Below are 13,075 nucleotides of genomic sequence, written 5' to 3' on the forward strand. Positions count from 1 at the left end.
TATAGAGTTGTCAACTTTCAGAACATCAAAGGATGTAAGTACAATTTTTAAATCTCAAAAAAGGTGACTATAATTGTCAGAAACCCCAAAGGAGGTTTATGAAATTATCCCTTTAAAAGAAGAAGAAGAAGAAGAAGAAGAAGAAATTCAACCTTACTCTTAGACCGACCATTATAGCTAGATATTACTAGAGCACTCACTAAATTCTTTAGTGCTCTTAATAAATTTCTCTAATCAATGATTTTAATTAGTGATTTAAAATTTGTTAGAAAGATAAAATTTTACTTGCACTGGAGAATCACAAAAAGTTTATAGAGGTCAAGTTTGAATGGTTCAATCTTACTTTTTAGACATTCTATCTTGAATTGGTAGACAATCTCCCTCCTCAGTACTCCATGGAATCATTCTTCATATGCTTCTTGTTTTTCTTGCTTTTTCACTTTTTGTACTTCAGAACGAGGACCTTCAAAATTTTTTTTTTTTTGGAGAAACATTTCAAGACGTTTTGATGGAGCAAGTTACAATTATAGGGTTGTCAAACAAATTGAGATATCTTTTAATTTTGACTTGTCTTTTTTTTTTTTTTTATTCCTTACATTGCGCAAGAAATACTGCTATTAAGGGGGTGTTTGGTAAACGAGTCGAGCGGTAGGAATGAGTATCAAGTTAGTAATTTGTTTGGATTGCTTCATATTTCCCCAATTTTATTTGCTTACATCATCTTTACAATTTCCAATACACCTTTTTATCTTCCCAATATCTTTTTATCTCACGTACATCACATCACAAAAAGTGCTACAGTAAAAATATCTCAAATAATCCCAAATAACTTACAATCCAAACAGACCCATTCATATTTACTATTATTGGGTAGATCAGAATAGGAATCATTTAATGAAAATGAAAGTGTTAGGTCTTATCCCTGTTATTCTTCACTCGTATTTGTAGTGAAACCCAGTCAAGATCCTAATGAAACAAGTGCAGGAGAATGATACAAAAAAACCATACTCATAGCGGAAGTGGACTAGTGGAGCCTATGATTCTGACTCCAGAATTTGAACCACACCTGCTAATCCCATTATTCTTTTCAGCTCGCAAGGCTTTTGGATAATGCTTTTACCCCATAATTTTCTTTTAGGGCGAAAAATATCATTAGCGATTAAACTATTACTCGCATCAATTTTTCGTTACAAATTAGCCATTAAACTAATTAATCAGCATAATCATGGCTATTTTATCAATTATTGTTCTTAACTTACAAAATAATCAGAATCGTATTTTGACAAAAAAAAATACCCATGATTGACAAATGTACCATTGCATTTTGACACGTGTTTTGATTCTCTTGTAGATTAAGAGCAACAATTAATAAAATGGCTACGAATGTGCTGATTAGTTAGTTTAGTGACTAATTTGTAATGAAAAATTAATTGATAGTCAAAAGTCGACGCAAGTAATAATTGAATGCCATTTTATTCCTTTCTTTTAGGACTACATTAATTGTGAATAAGGAAAGTCTCTTCTCAAGTCTTTTTGCCACAGTGCTGAATTAGGATCAGAAAAAAGTATTATTTCACCCCAAACAACCAAGTATGTTTTGAAAATCGGATCGGATCGGTCGGTTCGATCGATTGACCCCTGAATCGACTATGTCTCCGGTCCGATTCAATTAAAAAACCCAAGATTTAATTGAACCGATAAAAATTGGGAGGTTCAACATATTTTATTATGTATTTATTTTAAAAAATAATTATTTTAGTTTTATTCAAAATTCTCAATATTAAAATATATAAAAATTATTAAACATTTGAACCGGAATCGAACCGATCAAACCATGAACCTTTTCCGATTTACTCTTGGTCCGGATTTAAAAACATTGCCAACCGATTTGCTGACCCAAAGTGGGGAAGAAACACACACACACACACACACACACACAAAGAAAAAGTGCCAAATACTTTCACTACTAATAAATAAGCATGGACCATAGTCTGCCGTCCACAATATTGACCATAACACAAACGCTTGTCTGATACTCTGATTCTCTTCAAAGCAACTTGAGGGAAATTACATCTCATGGGAACGCGACTTCTTTTTCTCTTATTAACCCATTCCGTAAAGCATCCAACAAACATTTTAGTACTTCCTCTGTCCCATTGAAAGTGTCATGTTTTCTTTTTTGGGCTGTCCCAAAATATTTGTCACTTACTAAATATAATAAAGACTATTCATTCAATTTCACTCTTTTACCCTTTTGGTCCCCACAATAATCAAGTGAAGTGTGCCCTTTGAGCCCACTTGTTCAGTATTCACGTGCTTCAAAAGTTCATATGAATATATGCGTGGAGTGAAAATCATAAGGAACTTGGTTGAAACTTCAGCGTGCAAAGCACGCACAAGACATATGCAAACAAAACAAAAGTTCTGATCCTACCTCCAGTAGTTCTTTAGGCTTTTAATTTGAATTAGCATCAATACCGGATTCCCAGTGCATTTACATGAAGAGCTTGGGCGAGGGACAAAATGGTAAGCAACTCACCTGTGCTGGAACTATTCATAAAAAACACAGGCTCCGTTTGGATTAACTGTTTTTGGGGTTATTTTTCAAAAATAGTACTGTAGCATTTTGTTTATGAAATACAAGTCCGTTTGGATTAGTTGTTTTTGGAGTTGTTTTTCAAAAACTATATGAAAAACTTTTACTGTAGTTTTTTTTTGAATTATTTTTAGAGGTATTTTTAAAACATATTTTTGGGTATTTTTATAATTTATAATTTATAATTTTTTTATTTTTATATACATTTATGCATTTATAATATATTTATAAATAAATATATTTATTTATTCGCTAAAAAATATATAAATGTATTATAAATGTATTATATTATATATAATACATAATATAAATATATTTATAAATATATAAGTGTATATTATTATAAATGTATAAATTATAAATGAATATTATATAAATGTATAAATTACAATTTATAATTTTTATATTTTTATATAAATATACATTTATACATTTATAATACATTTCTAAATATTTATAAATAAATATATTTATATATTTATATAAAAATATATAAATGTATTATAAATTTATTATATTATATATAATACATAATATAAATATATTTATAAATGTATAAGTGTATATTATTGTAAATGTATAAATTATAAATGAATATTATATATATGCATTAATTATAATTTATAATTTTTATATAAATATACATTTATGCATTTATAATACATTTATAAATATTTATAAATAAATATATTTATGTATTTATATAAAAATATATAAATGTATTATATTATATATAATGCATAATATAAATATATTTATAAACGTATAAGTCTATATTATTATAAATGTATAAATTACAAATGAATATTATATAAATGTATAAATTATAATTTTATTAATATATATTAATATTAAGTATAAATGTATTAATATAATTAATATAAATGTACAAATGTATCAATATTATGTATAAATATAAAATTAATATTATGTATATTAATATAAATGTATAAATGTATTATATTATATATAATACATAATATAAATGTATATTATAAATATACATTAATATATATATTATGTATAAATGTACATTTATATAAATGTATAATATATAATTTATATAATATATAATATTCATATAAATATAAATATATAAAAATATTTATAATATGTATAAATAAATATATAAATATATAATATATATAATATACATTAATATTAATTATAAATATTATAATATTATAAATATGGTGTTTATATAGTATTTCAATTTGTAATATTTATTGTATATTTCATTATATAAATATTTATGTATTATATATTATATAATATTTTATTGTATGAAAAAGGAATACATGACTATTAAAGTGGGACGGAGGGAGTACAAGTTACAAGCACAAAAGGCGAGTTTATAACAAGCTAAAAAAAAAGGGGGGGGGGGGGTTGGAGTCAGGCGCTTTTATTAAGAGAAGAAGAGAAGAAGACATGATATATTATTCCAAAGTCAAATCTTAATAACAAACAAAAAAAAAAAAATTCCCACAGTCACAGACAGCTATCCCATGGGCTATTGGTTGACAGCCAGTGTACTGTACTTCAACGGTACGAACATTCAATCAATGTCCACGTGGCATAAAGAATCTTTGTCCATCAACTCCGTCTTGATGATGCTTCGTGGTATTCTCCCTTCTCCATTTGTTGATTTTTTTTAAAACAATTTTTAAAAAGTCAATCCACTTTTCAATTGTACTATTCATATTTGAAGGAAAGAGTAGAGATATTATTAATATTTGTTTGTAATATAAAAGTAACTAACGAGATAATAGAGAGTATTTTTATATTGAGTTATAGTTTTTTTATATATAATAGTTATAAAGTTTTGTTCAATAAATTGGAATTATTATAATAAGGATAAGTTACCTCTTAGAGTTTAGTTATGAATTGATGTAAGGGACAATACGGCTGTTTGGATTGCTATTTTTAAGATTTTTTTATAGAAAAATAAACTGTACTGATTTGATATATATAAGATAAAAAGATAATTAAAAAATATGTTCACGAAAATGTAAAAAATTTTCTAAAAAAAACTACAATCCAAACAAGTTTAATGCTTTTATCTACTATTCATATTAGTGTTCAGAAGCTTTTATACATAAATTTATTACATTATGATAATATTCATTAAATAGTACGATACTTAAAATAAAAAATAATAGTTATTCTTTGATATAGTAGATTTATTCATCAATATGATTGTACACCTATTCATACTCATTCTTGATTCAAGATCCAAATATATATATATATATAGAAATCTCTTTTATACATGAATAATTTATTAGTACTAAATCTTGCAATCTGGAATAACCAGATGCAGATTTGATTATGATATACTTTGGGGGGAACTCTCGATACTTGTTCACTTATACATACTATAGGCAAACTCAATTACCAAACAAAAAATAGACAAGTAGCAGCAGGATGCACGTAGAAACTCTCTAACGCGGAATACATGCACAACATGACAAGTTAAATTGAAATATGAATCCATTAAATTATTGAATTGTTAAGTATTAAATCTAATACATTTAAGTGCATATCACATTCAGTGATAAATGAATAGCTTATCACTGAATTTTGGGAGCAAGTTCTGCCTAGGAAATTCAGTGCTACTTAATTAATTCAAATATTCAATTTTTTGTTATCAAACTATCTGAATATATTAAGATATGAATCTATTAAATTTAAATGTTGAGTTAGGTTATCAAATAGAGCCTAAGAAGCACTACCAGTACTATCCATTTAATTTTCTTGATAATATCAGTAACTATATTGACTAGCTAATTTAATAGCAGTGTAAAAATTAGGTTAAACAAGCACACATAAGCATTCAAATGTTTGCTGTATATCGTATCTACTATCTATCTACCTGAGTTGCCAAACCATTCTTCAATTAATATCATTCTGCAATTCCAGATTTTCAGTACTTTACAGTACTCTGCGTAGAAGGATGCGAGTCAAGACGAGGCAAAAGTTGAGTTGATAGATGATATTGTCATGGCCTGATGGCCATTGGCCACGCAGAAATCTAAAACTTCGTCGAAAAATATTGTCGTTTTTTGTGATCACATTTTCCTATCACCTTTTTCCCTCACATATATCAAATCGCTACAGTATTTTTTTCATGAAAAATGACGAAAAATGCAATCCAAACACAACTTAAGCTAGAAATTGAAGTATATTACCGATACGATAAATTATCCTACATTAGGGAGAGAGGAGGACCGGAAGAGATTTCAGGGTAATCCGAAGGGGATGAACCACTACTAGACCAAAGGGTACATTATGCATCCGTCTGAATTTTTTAACAGAGTCATTTTAATGTGATAAATTGGTGAGAGATAAAAAGTTTGAACCCTTGCCTCTTAATCTACCAAATTTTAATGCATGAGTGGTAACCGCCAATCCAAATACCGGTGGTATATATATATATATATATATATATATATATATATATCCTTAGCTGCTTAACATTAATCTATATCTATGGCGTGATCCGGCCGGAGAAGAATAATAGATACGTCGATAAAATAATAAGAGAGCAGTAAGTGTTTCAACTTCAAGTAGGATTTCGTGTACGGGGGACAGCTGCGTTATTCCATGCATGGAGATGGAGTACTACATTATTATTATCATTAATTAAAACTACAACGGATGAACCCGACGGACACCTCAAACGCGCTTTTGTAGTGGTAGTAATTAGCAGAAAGCACCGACATATACAGTCGGCTGCTGCTGCAATATTCACTTTTTATAGTTCTATCCTATCTGCTCTGGTAGCTGCGCTGTATAGTCATTACTCTTCCCTCTTCATGCCCATTCCCCCAAGCTGCCCAAGTCGGTTGGCATTCCAACTATTGACTTTTTGGATTGGATTCACCAAACGCAGAGATCTAAAGAGCTCGATGATACAGTTTCATTCGATCAGACTGCTAGCTAGCTAGACAAATAGTAGCAGTAACTCTGGAACAACTTCTGCCATCTAATCTTAAACTTTTGACTTCGAATTAAGAACGTCTATAATACGGGGATAAGGAGCAGGGACGGTCATCAGAACGATCGTTCTACACAGTTCATGGCCAGGATTTGGTTACAAAAAATTATATGGTCCAGATCATGTCTTGTACCTTGATTTTCACAGTATGTGTGGAGTTCATAAAATTTTGTTCTAAAGTTACATGTTATGCAGATAAAGTTACGCGATGTGTAAATAAAATTACACGGTGTGCAAAATGCACAAAATCGCCAGGAACGATTGCAACCGTTATTGCCCATGGTCCTCTATATAGTTATCCGCTGGAACTTGGACGAGAAGCAAGTCATGTGAACCAAGCAAGCTTCGTGACTTGGAGAAAATATGGAAAAAATATGGTTGGAAAGGGGTCGATTTGAGTGACTTATCCAGTAACTTTATCCATTCATCATCAGCTCAAGATTTCGAGTTTGTGAGTTAGCTTTGATAAATGCCATTCTTACCATGCATGTTTAAATGTACAAGCTAAACATATGTTGTAAACCATGATATTAAAAATATTAATGGGATTGATTGGCAATACAAGGAATTATTAGGATGGATATATATCAGAGTGCTCTATCCATTAATGTTATTGCCCTTTTGATACCATGCACCTTTGAGCCACTAGACAATCCTTGATAACTGGATTGGCCGTGCATGGAAATTAGTAGAAACGCTAAAGAAATAAAATTCTTCATGCCCATTCTTTGAAGTGAAAGGGGGAATAATTATTACCGTGGAATATTTCTGTGATGTACATGTGTGTGTCTATATATATATATATATATATATATATATATATATATATATATATGTATAGGTCCAACGGAAAACTCTAAATTTACAAATAGGAAGCAGGGAGAAAGAACAGGATTTGAGCTGAATAAAAAAAAAAATCTAATGATTATTTGACTAACGTCCTTTAATAGCTAAATTGAGTCTTGAGGACTATTTCTATAACATTATATTGTTTAGAGAGGAGTTTAGAATGTGTAATGGTCGGAATGAATCCAAGCTTTCCTTCCGGAGATGGTTCAGTTCTCTCCAACTTCTTAATAGGTTAATTGGGTTCATCCCCATCCCCTTCTCACACCCCTTGGTATAGGACCATTTATAAATGCTATACTAAAAAAAAAAAAAAGTGGAATGGTCGGAATCAATCCAAGCTTTCCTTCCGGAGACGGTTCAGTTCTCTCCAACTTCTTAATAGGTTAATTGGGTTCATTCCCATCCCCTTCTCACACCCCTTGGTATAGGATCATTTATAAAATGCTATACTAAAAAAAAAAAAAAGTGGAATGGTCGGAATGAATCCAAGCTTTCCTTCCGGAGACGGTTCAGTTCTCTCCAACTTCTTAATAGGTTAATTAGGTTCATCCTCATCCCCTTCTCACACCCCTTGGTATAGGACCATTTATAAAATGCTATACTAAAAAAAAAAAAAGTGGAATGGTCGGAATGAATCCAAGCTTTCCTTCCGGAGATGGTTCAGTTCTCTCCAACTTCTTAATAGGTTAATTTGGTTCATCCCCTTCCCCTTCTCACACCCCTTGGTATAGGACCATTTATAAAATGCTATACTAAAAAAAAAAAGTGGAATGGTCGGAATGAATCCAAGAACAAAGCCCAAGAAGGGCTGTGAAGGGATCCGATTTCTTGTTGCTAGTGTCATTACAGAATGCAGAAAGTGACTCAGTTTGGACAAGCTCAATATAGTTCAATTTGGGTCAATCATTTCACAGACTTCAATCGATCTTGCATAGTCCGGCAGTCATCCCATAGCGATAGGCCCAAAAATATGCTACTTATTTGTTTCTCGCAATGCCGCTGGTCTTCGGATCAAGTGATTCGGCCCAAAAGAACAGTTCTCACGTTCCAGATCATGAAAGTGCCTCGCATCCTTGCAAGGAAAATTGTATTAATTGAACTGTGAAAGCTAAAACAATAAATATAGAAACTAAACATGTAAATGCATACATGAAAGGGAAAATCATTTAAAATGTTTCTTACTTTTTTGTTATATTAATTTTTCATCTTTCACTTTTAAAATGTTAATTTTACGTCTCTTATACATTCAAGATAGCAAAATTTGATTCCAACCAATGTTTTTTACCATTTTGTAGCTTAAAATCATCACGCGATTCACATGCAGTCATTTTTATATATATAAAAAAAAAATTCAGATCCCATATTTTTAGTGATAAAAATGAATATGAATCGGGTCAAATCCCCCCTTTTTTTTTTTTACAGAAAAATGAATATGGTTTGGGTTGTATTCTTTTTTTTTAGTGGCAAAAAATGAATGTGGTTTGCGTCATTTATTTAATTACAAATTAAATTTAATCTTTTTGTTCGTAAAAAAATGACCATGTGAGGTCACATGATGAATTCAAGGTAAAAAGTGACTGAAAATTTAGATTGGAATCAAAATTTATCGATTTGATTATTTAAGGGACGTAAAGTTACCATTTTAAAAATGAATGATAAAACCAACAACCCCTTGAGTTATTGGCCATCACAAAGGCACTTAAGATCTTTGTGAGGTGGGAGGTCAAGATTTCGAAACTTGCCTCCCATCAATTACAACACTATGTGGCTTTTCCAAATCTAATGGATGTCCTATCTGGTGCAGAGGTGGTTTAGTCCTCTCCAATTTTCAATGGATCTGTCCCCCTTCCCATAGAGTATGTGTAGGTGTAGATTATTAACAATTGACAAAATTTTTTTTTTATATAATAAACAAATTCATTTGACAAAATGTGAAAGATATTTGAACGATTTTCCTGTGTATAATAATATATACTGCTCATCTACAAACCTATGTATTTTTTTTATGCGGTTTATCTAGCAAATAATTCAATTCATACAAATTTCAAATATTAGAAATCTCCACCAAGGCTCCTTGACCCAACCCGGATTTTCCTTTGTGCCTAAACATTAATGAGCCTGATATTAAACATGGGAAAATGACCTGTTTCATCTCTTACATTTCGCAAAAATATTCTTTTCGTCCCTCACTTTTAAAATGAAGCAAATTCGTCCCTGACATTTAAAAATTAAAACTATTACATCCCTGAATCTAATTTTCAATCTAAATCAAACCATCCAATAACCCAGTAATAAATTTTGAAAATAAAATTGATAGATCATTCGGTCAATTTCATCATATTCATATGACATCTATTAAACCAAAAAAAATAAAAATTATAACATAAAAGGCCATTCTTGTTTTGGAATAGTAGAGTTTTTTTTTGGATAAATCTTTTCATGCACCGTTAGTATATCTGCTTGCGAATTTAGATGTGTATCATAAATATAAAATTTGGTGTTTAAATTTAAATTAAAATGATATGGCAGTGATTAAAATTGTCAGTGTATACAATGATAATGTAGAAAAGATTAATCTTTCTTTTTTATGTTATAATTTTTTATTTTTTCTTTTTAGGTTCATTAAATTTTACATGAATATCAAGTTGAATTAACCAAGTGATCTACCAATTACACCTCCAAAATTTGTAATCAGGTTAATTGGTGGTTTGATTCAGATTGAAGTTTGGGTTCAGGGATGTAATAATTTTAGTTTTTAAATGTCAAGGACGAAATTGTTTCATTTTAAAAGTAAGGGACGAAAAGAATATTTTTGTGAAATGTGAATGATGAAACCGATCATTTTCCCATTAAACATTGCAAACTAAAGTATCTGGACTTCAAAGTTCTAACCAAAACACAACAAAATGGAGGAAGCCAGTGACTGTAATTGGAAGGAATTTTATAAGGTCATGCTAGATAAACACATAGGGGAAGTGGTTTTATAATTTATAGTATATCGTCTCTTCTAAATGAAATGGAAAATCTTACTCATTGATAGTGATTTAACTCGTATCTTCTGTCAATTCCTAAAAGATGCAAATTACTTATAGAAGTTATGAAACAAATGATGGACCAACCAAAACTTATAAACAACCAATATATAATTTACCGCTGCTAGACTATTTCCCAAAACTTGTAGTAACAACTTGAACCTTGAAAAAACTTGTTTGTTTTGTAAATTAAAACATGAAAAAATGTTTTCCGGATTATATGTTTTGGAAGCAAAAGTTATTTGTTACCTTCCAACAATAATTAGTAGAATAGCACTTTATAAGCATTTCCATGAAACAGAGAGTCCAATCGTGTTGATTGTAACATGTAACTAGTGTCATGACATTTCAACTACTTGGGCAAATCCGCATGAGGCTTTGTGATATACGTAACTTGACAAAGTTTTGGACATGTAATAAAAAAGGGACCAGTGGTGTGAGATTGTCGGGACCGCCCGGAGGAATTTCTTAAAGCGCTCTAGGGCCCTATTTTCTCATATTTCAGGGTCTCTAGACTGGTTAACAAGGGCTTGACTTTGCTGTTCTACTAATCGTGCTAAAATATTAGTTATTTCCTAGATTGCATTGCTACCTGATCTCCTACTTCGACCCTTGATTCACGTTGTTGTTCGGTCGGCCGCTGCATCTCATTCTTCTCTTGGTTTCTGTACATTTAAGGTTTACAATAAACGCACACCCTAAATGCCCTCAGTTTACAAGGTTTATATTAGAGGTGGCAATTTGGATTGAGATCCATTTATCCATCCATATAATCCATAATTAAATGGATTTGGATTATCCATTTATAATATTGGTTTTAAATGGATGACCAAAGCAAAACCATTAAATTAAATGGATTTATATGGATTATCCACAAAAACCACATATATCCATTTACTTAAAAACCAAATAAAAGAAACGGAAAGGAAATGCCTGGTGAGGCCTCAACAGCTCCCCTTGGCCTTGGTGGCCTCTCTCTCTCTCTCTCTCTCTCTCTCTCTCTCTCTCTCTGCCGTGCATACATGTGCCTGCTGGACTGGGCATCATAAAATATGCCAGTTTGAATTTTATTCTTTTCTCTAATTCTTTGTAGTGTTCTTTAAATTCCTTGTAGTGTTCGTTATTATTAACTGCTACAATCTCTTTCTGCCACCTTAAAAAGCTTGAAACTATCGTAGTAAAGTTATTTGACATGGCTTGTGACTACGTCTTCCCTTGTGAACTGGGGATTGCAAGCACCTTCAGTCACGTGATAAGTTTCTGCATCAGTTAATTTTTGATAGCTTAATTGTAGTTCTTGTGCTATCCAAAGTCCTTTTACGACCATGAGAGAATGGCGTATTTTGTCCTCTTTCTCATCCAAATACATCTAAAATTTACAAGGACATTAAAAAGTATCTTCATATTACAAGAAATGATAATACAAAAATAAAGTAATCAAAATATTTAAATGGATTATAAATGGATAATTGGTTTTTATTTAATCCATTTAGATCCATCCATTTAGATCCATTTATTAAATGGATTTAAATGGATTGGATAAATTTTATCCACCATCCATTAAGTCAAAACCAATTATGAACCATTTATCCATATTGCCACCTCTAGTTTATATTACTTTCCTATGCAATTGTAAAATATATAGCAAAAATATGATAAGAAGATCAAGTTTTTAGTAACTATGTATTTATTATTTAATAAGCAATTATTACAATAGTTTTATCACCATGACGTGCTATTGTACATGGTGCTTTACTTGTGATACATATTCATTCTAAATTAGACAAGAAAATGATGTTATGATTCTTTTAGGGTTTGTGAAATTTCGATTTGTTGGAATTATCATAGTTTAGCAGTACATTTTCTTTTTAAGTTATTGTTGCTTTTAATACAAAGAAATAAAAAAGATAAACAAAAACATTGGATTACATTCAAAGTTGTCAAAAGGAAAAGATCACTACTTCAACATCTCGTAATGATAGGGTACTAGAGTTAGTGCTTATAGTTTAAAATATAGAAAAAAGAAGCAATTAGAAGAGAAAAGGAAAAAAAGTAATTATAAATCCCATTCTTTTTATATGTATACACAACAAGGGAGTTTTATTAAAATAGTAAGGTTAATATTGTCATTTTAGTTGGATAACAGAGGTAAGTGTAATTTCAAAATTCTCAAGAAGCATAGTGAAATTATTAAAAAACCCTTAGGGGAGGTTTTTAAAATTATCCCATTTAAAAAAAACACAGAGGGAATTACTATTGTTATTTTTATAAGTATTTACTTTCTAAGTTTTTGTAATGGGTGTCCATTAGCTACTTATTAATATATTTAATATTCATTGAACAATTATTATTCTCAGTTGCATTTATATACGTTTTCTATTCAATCTTACGTACTCTTTCTTGTATTTATTTATTATTTCTAATTAATCTTATTTTTTTTAAAAAAATATGATACCTAAAAACAGTCTGGTTCCTTTTGACAAAACCGAATATGAATTCTGAAATTTGAATACTGAAACAATTAATTTACTGAATTTTAAGCACTGAAAAGATATATATATGAATGTCTGAATTTTTATACTAAACTTGTTTATACTGTTT

Source organism: Coffea arabica, chromosome 6c, assembly GCF_036785885.1.
Source record: "Coffea arabica cultivar ET-39 chromosome 6c, Coffea Arabica ET-39 HiFi, whole genome shotgun sequence".
Taxonomy (NCBI): Eukaryota; Viridiplantae; Streptophyta; class Magnoliopsida; order Gentianales; family Rubiaceae; genus Coffea; species Coffea arabica.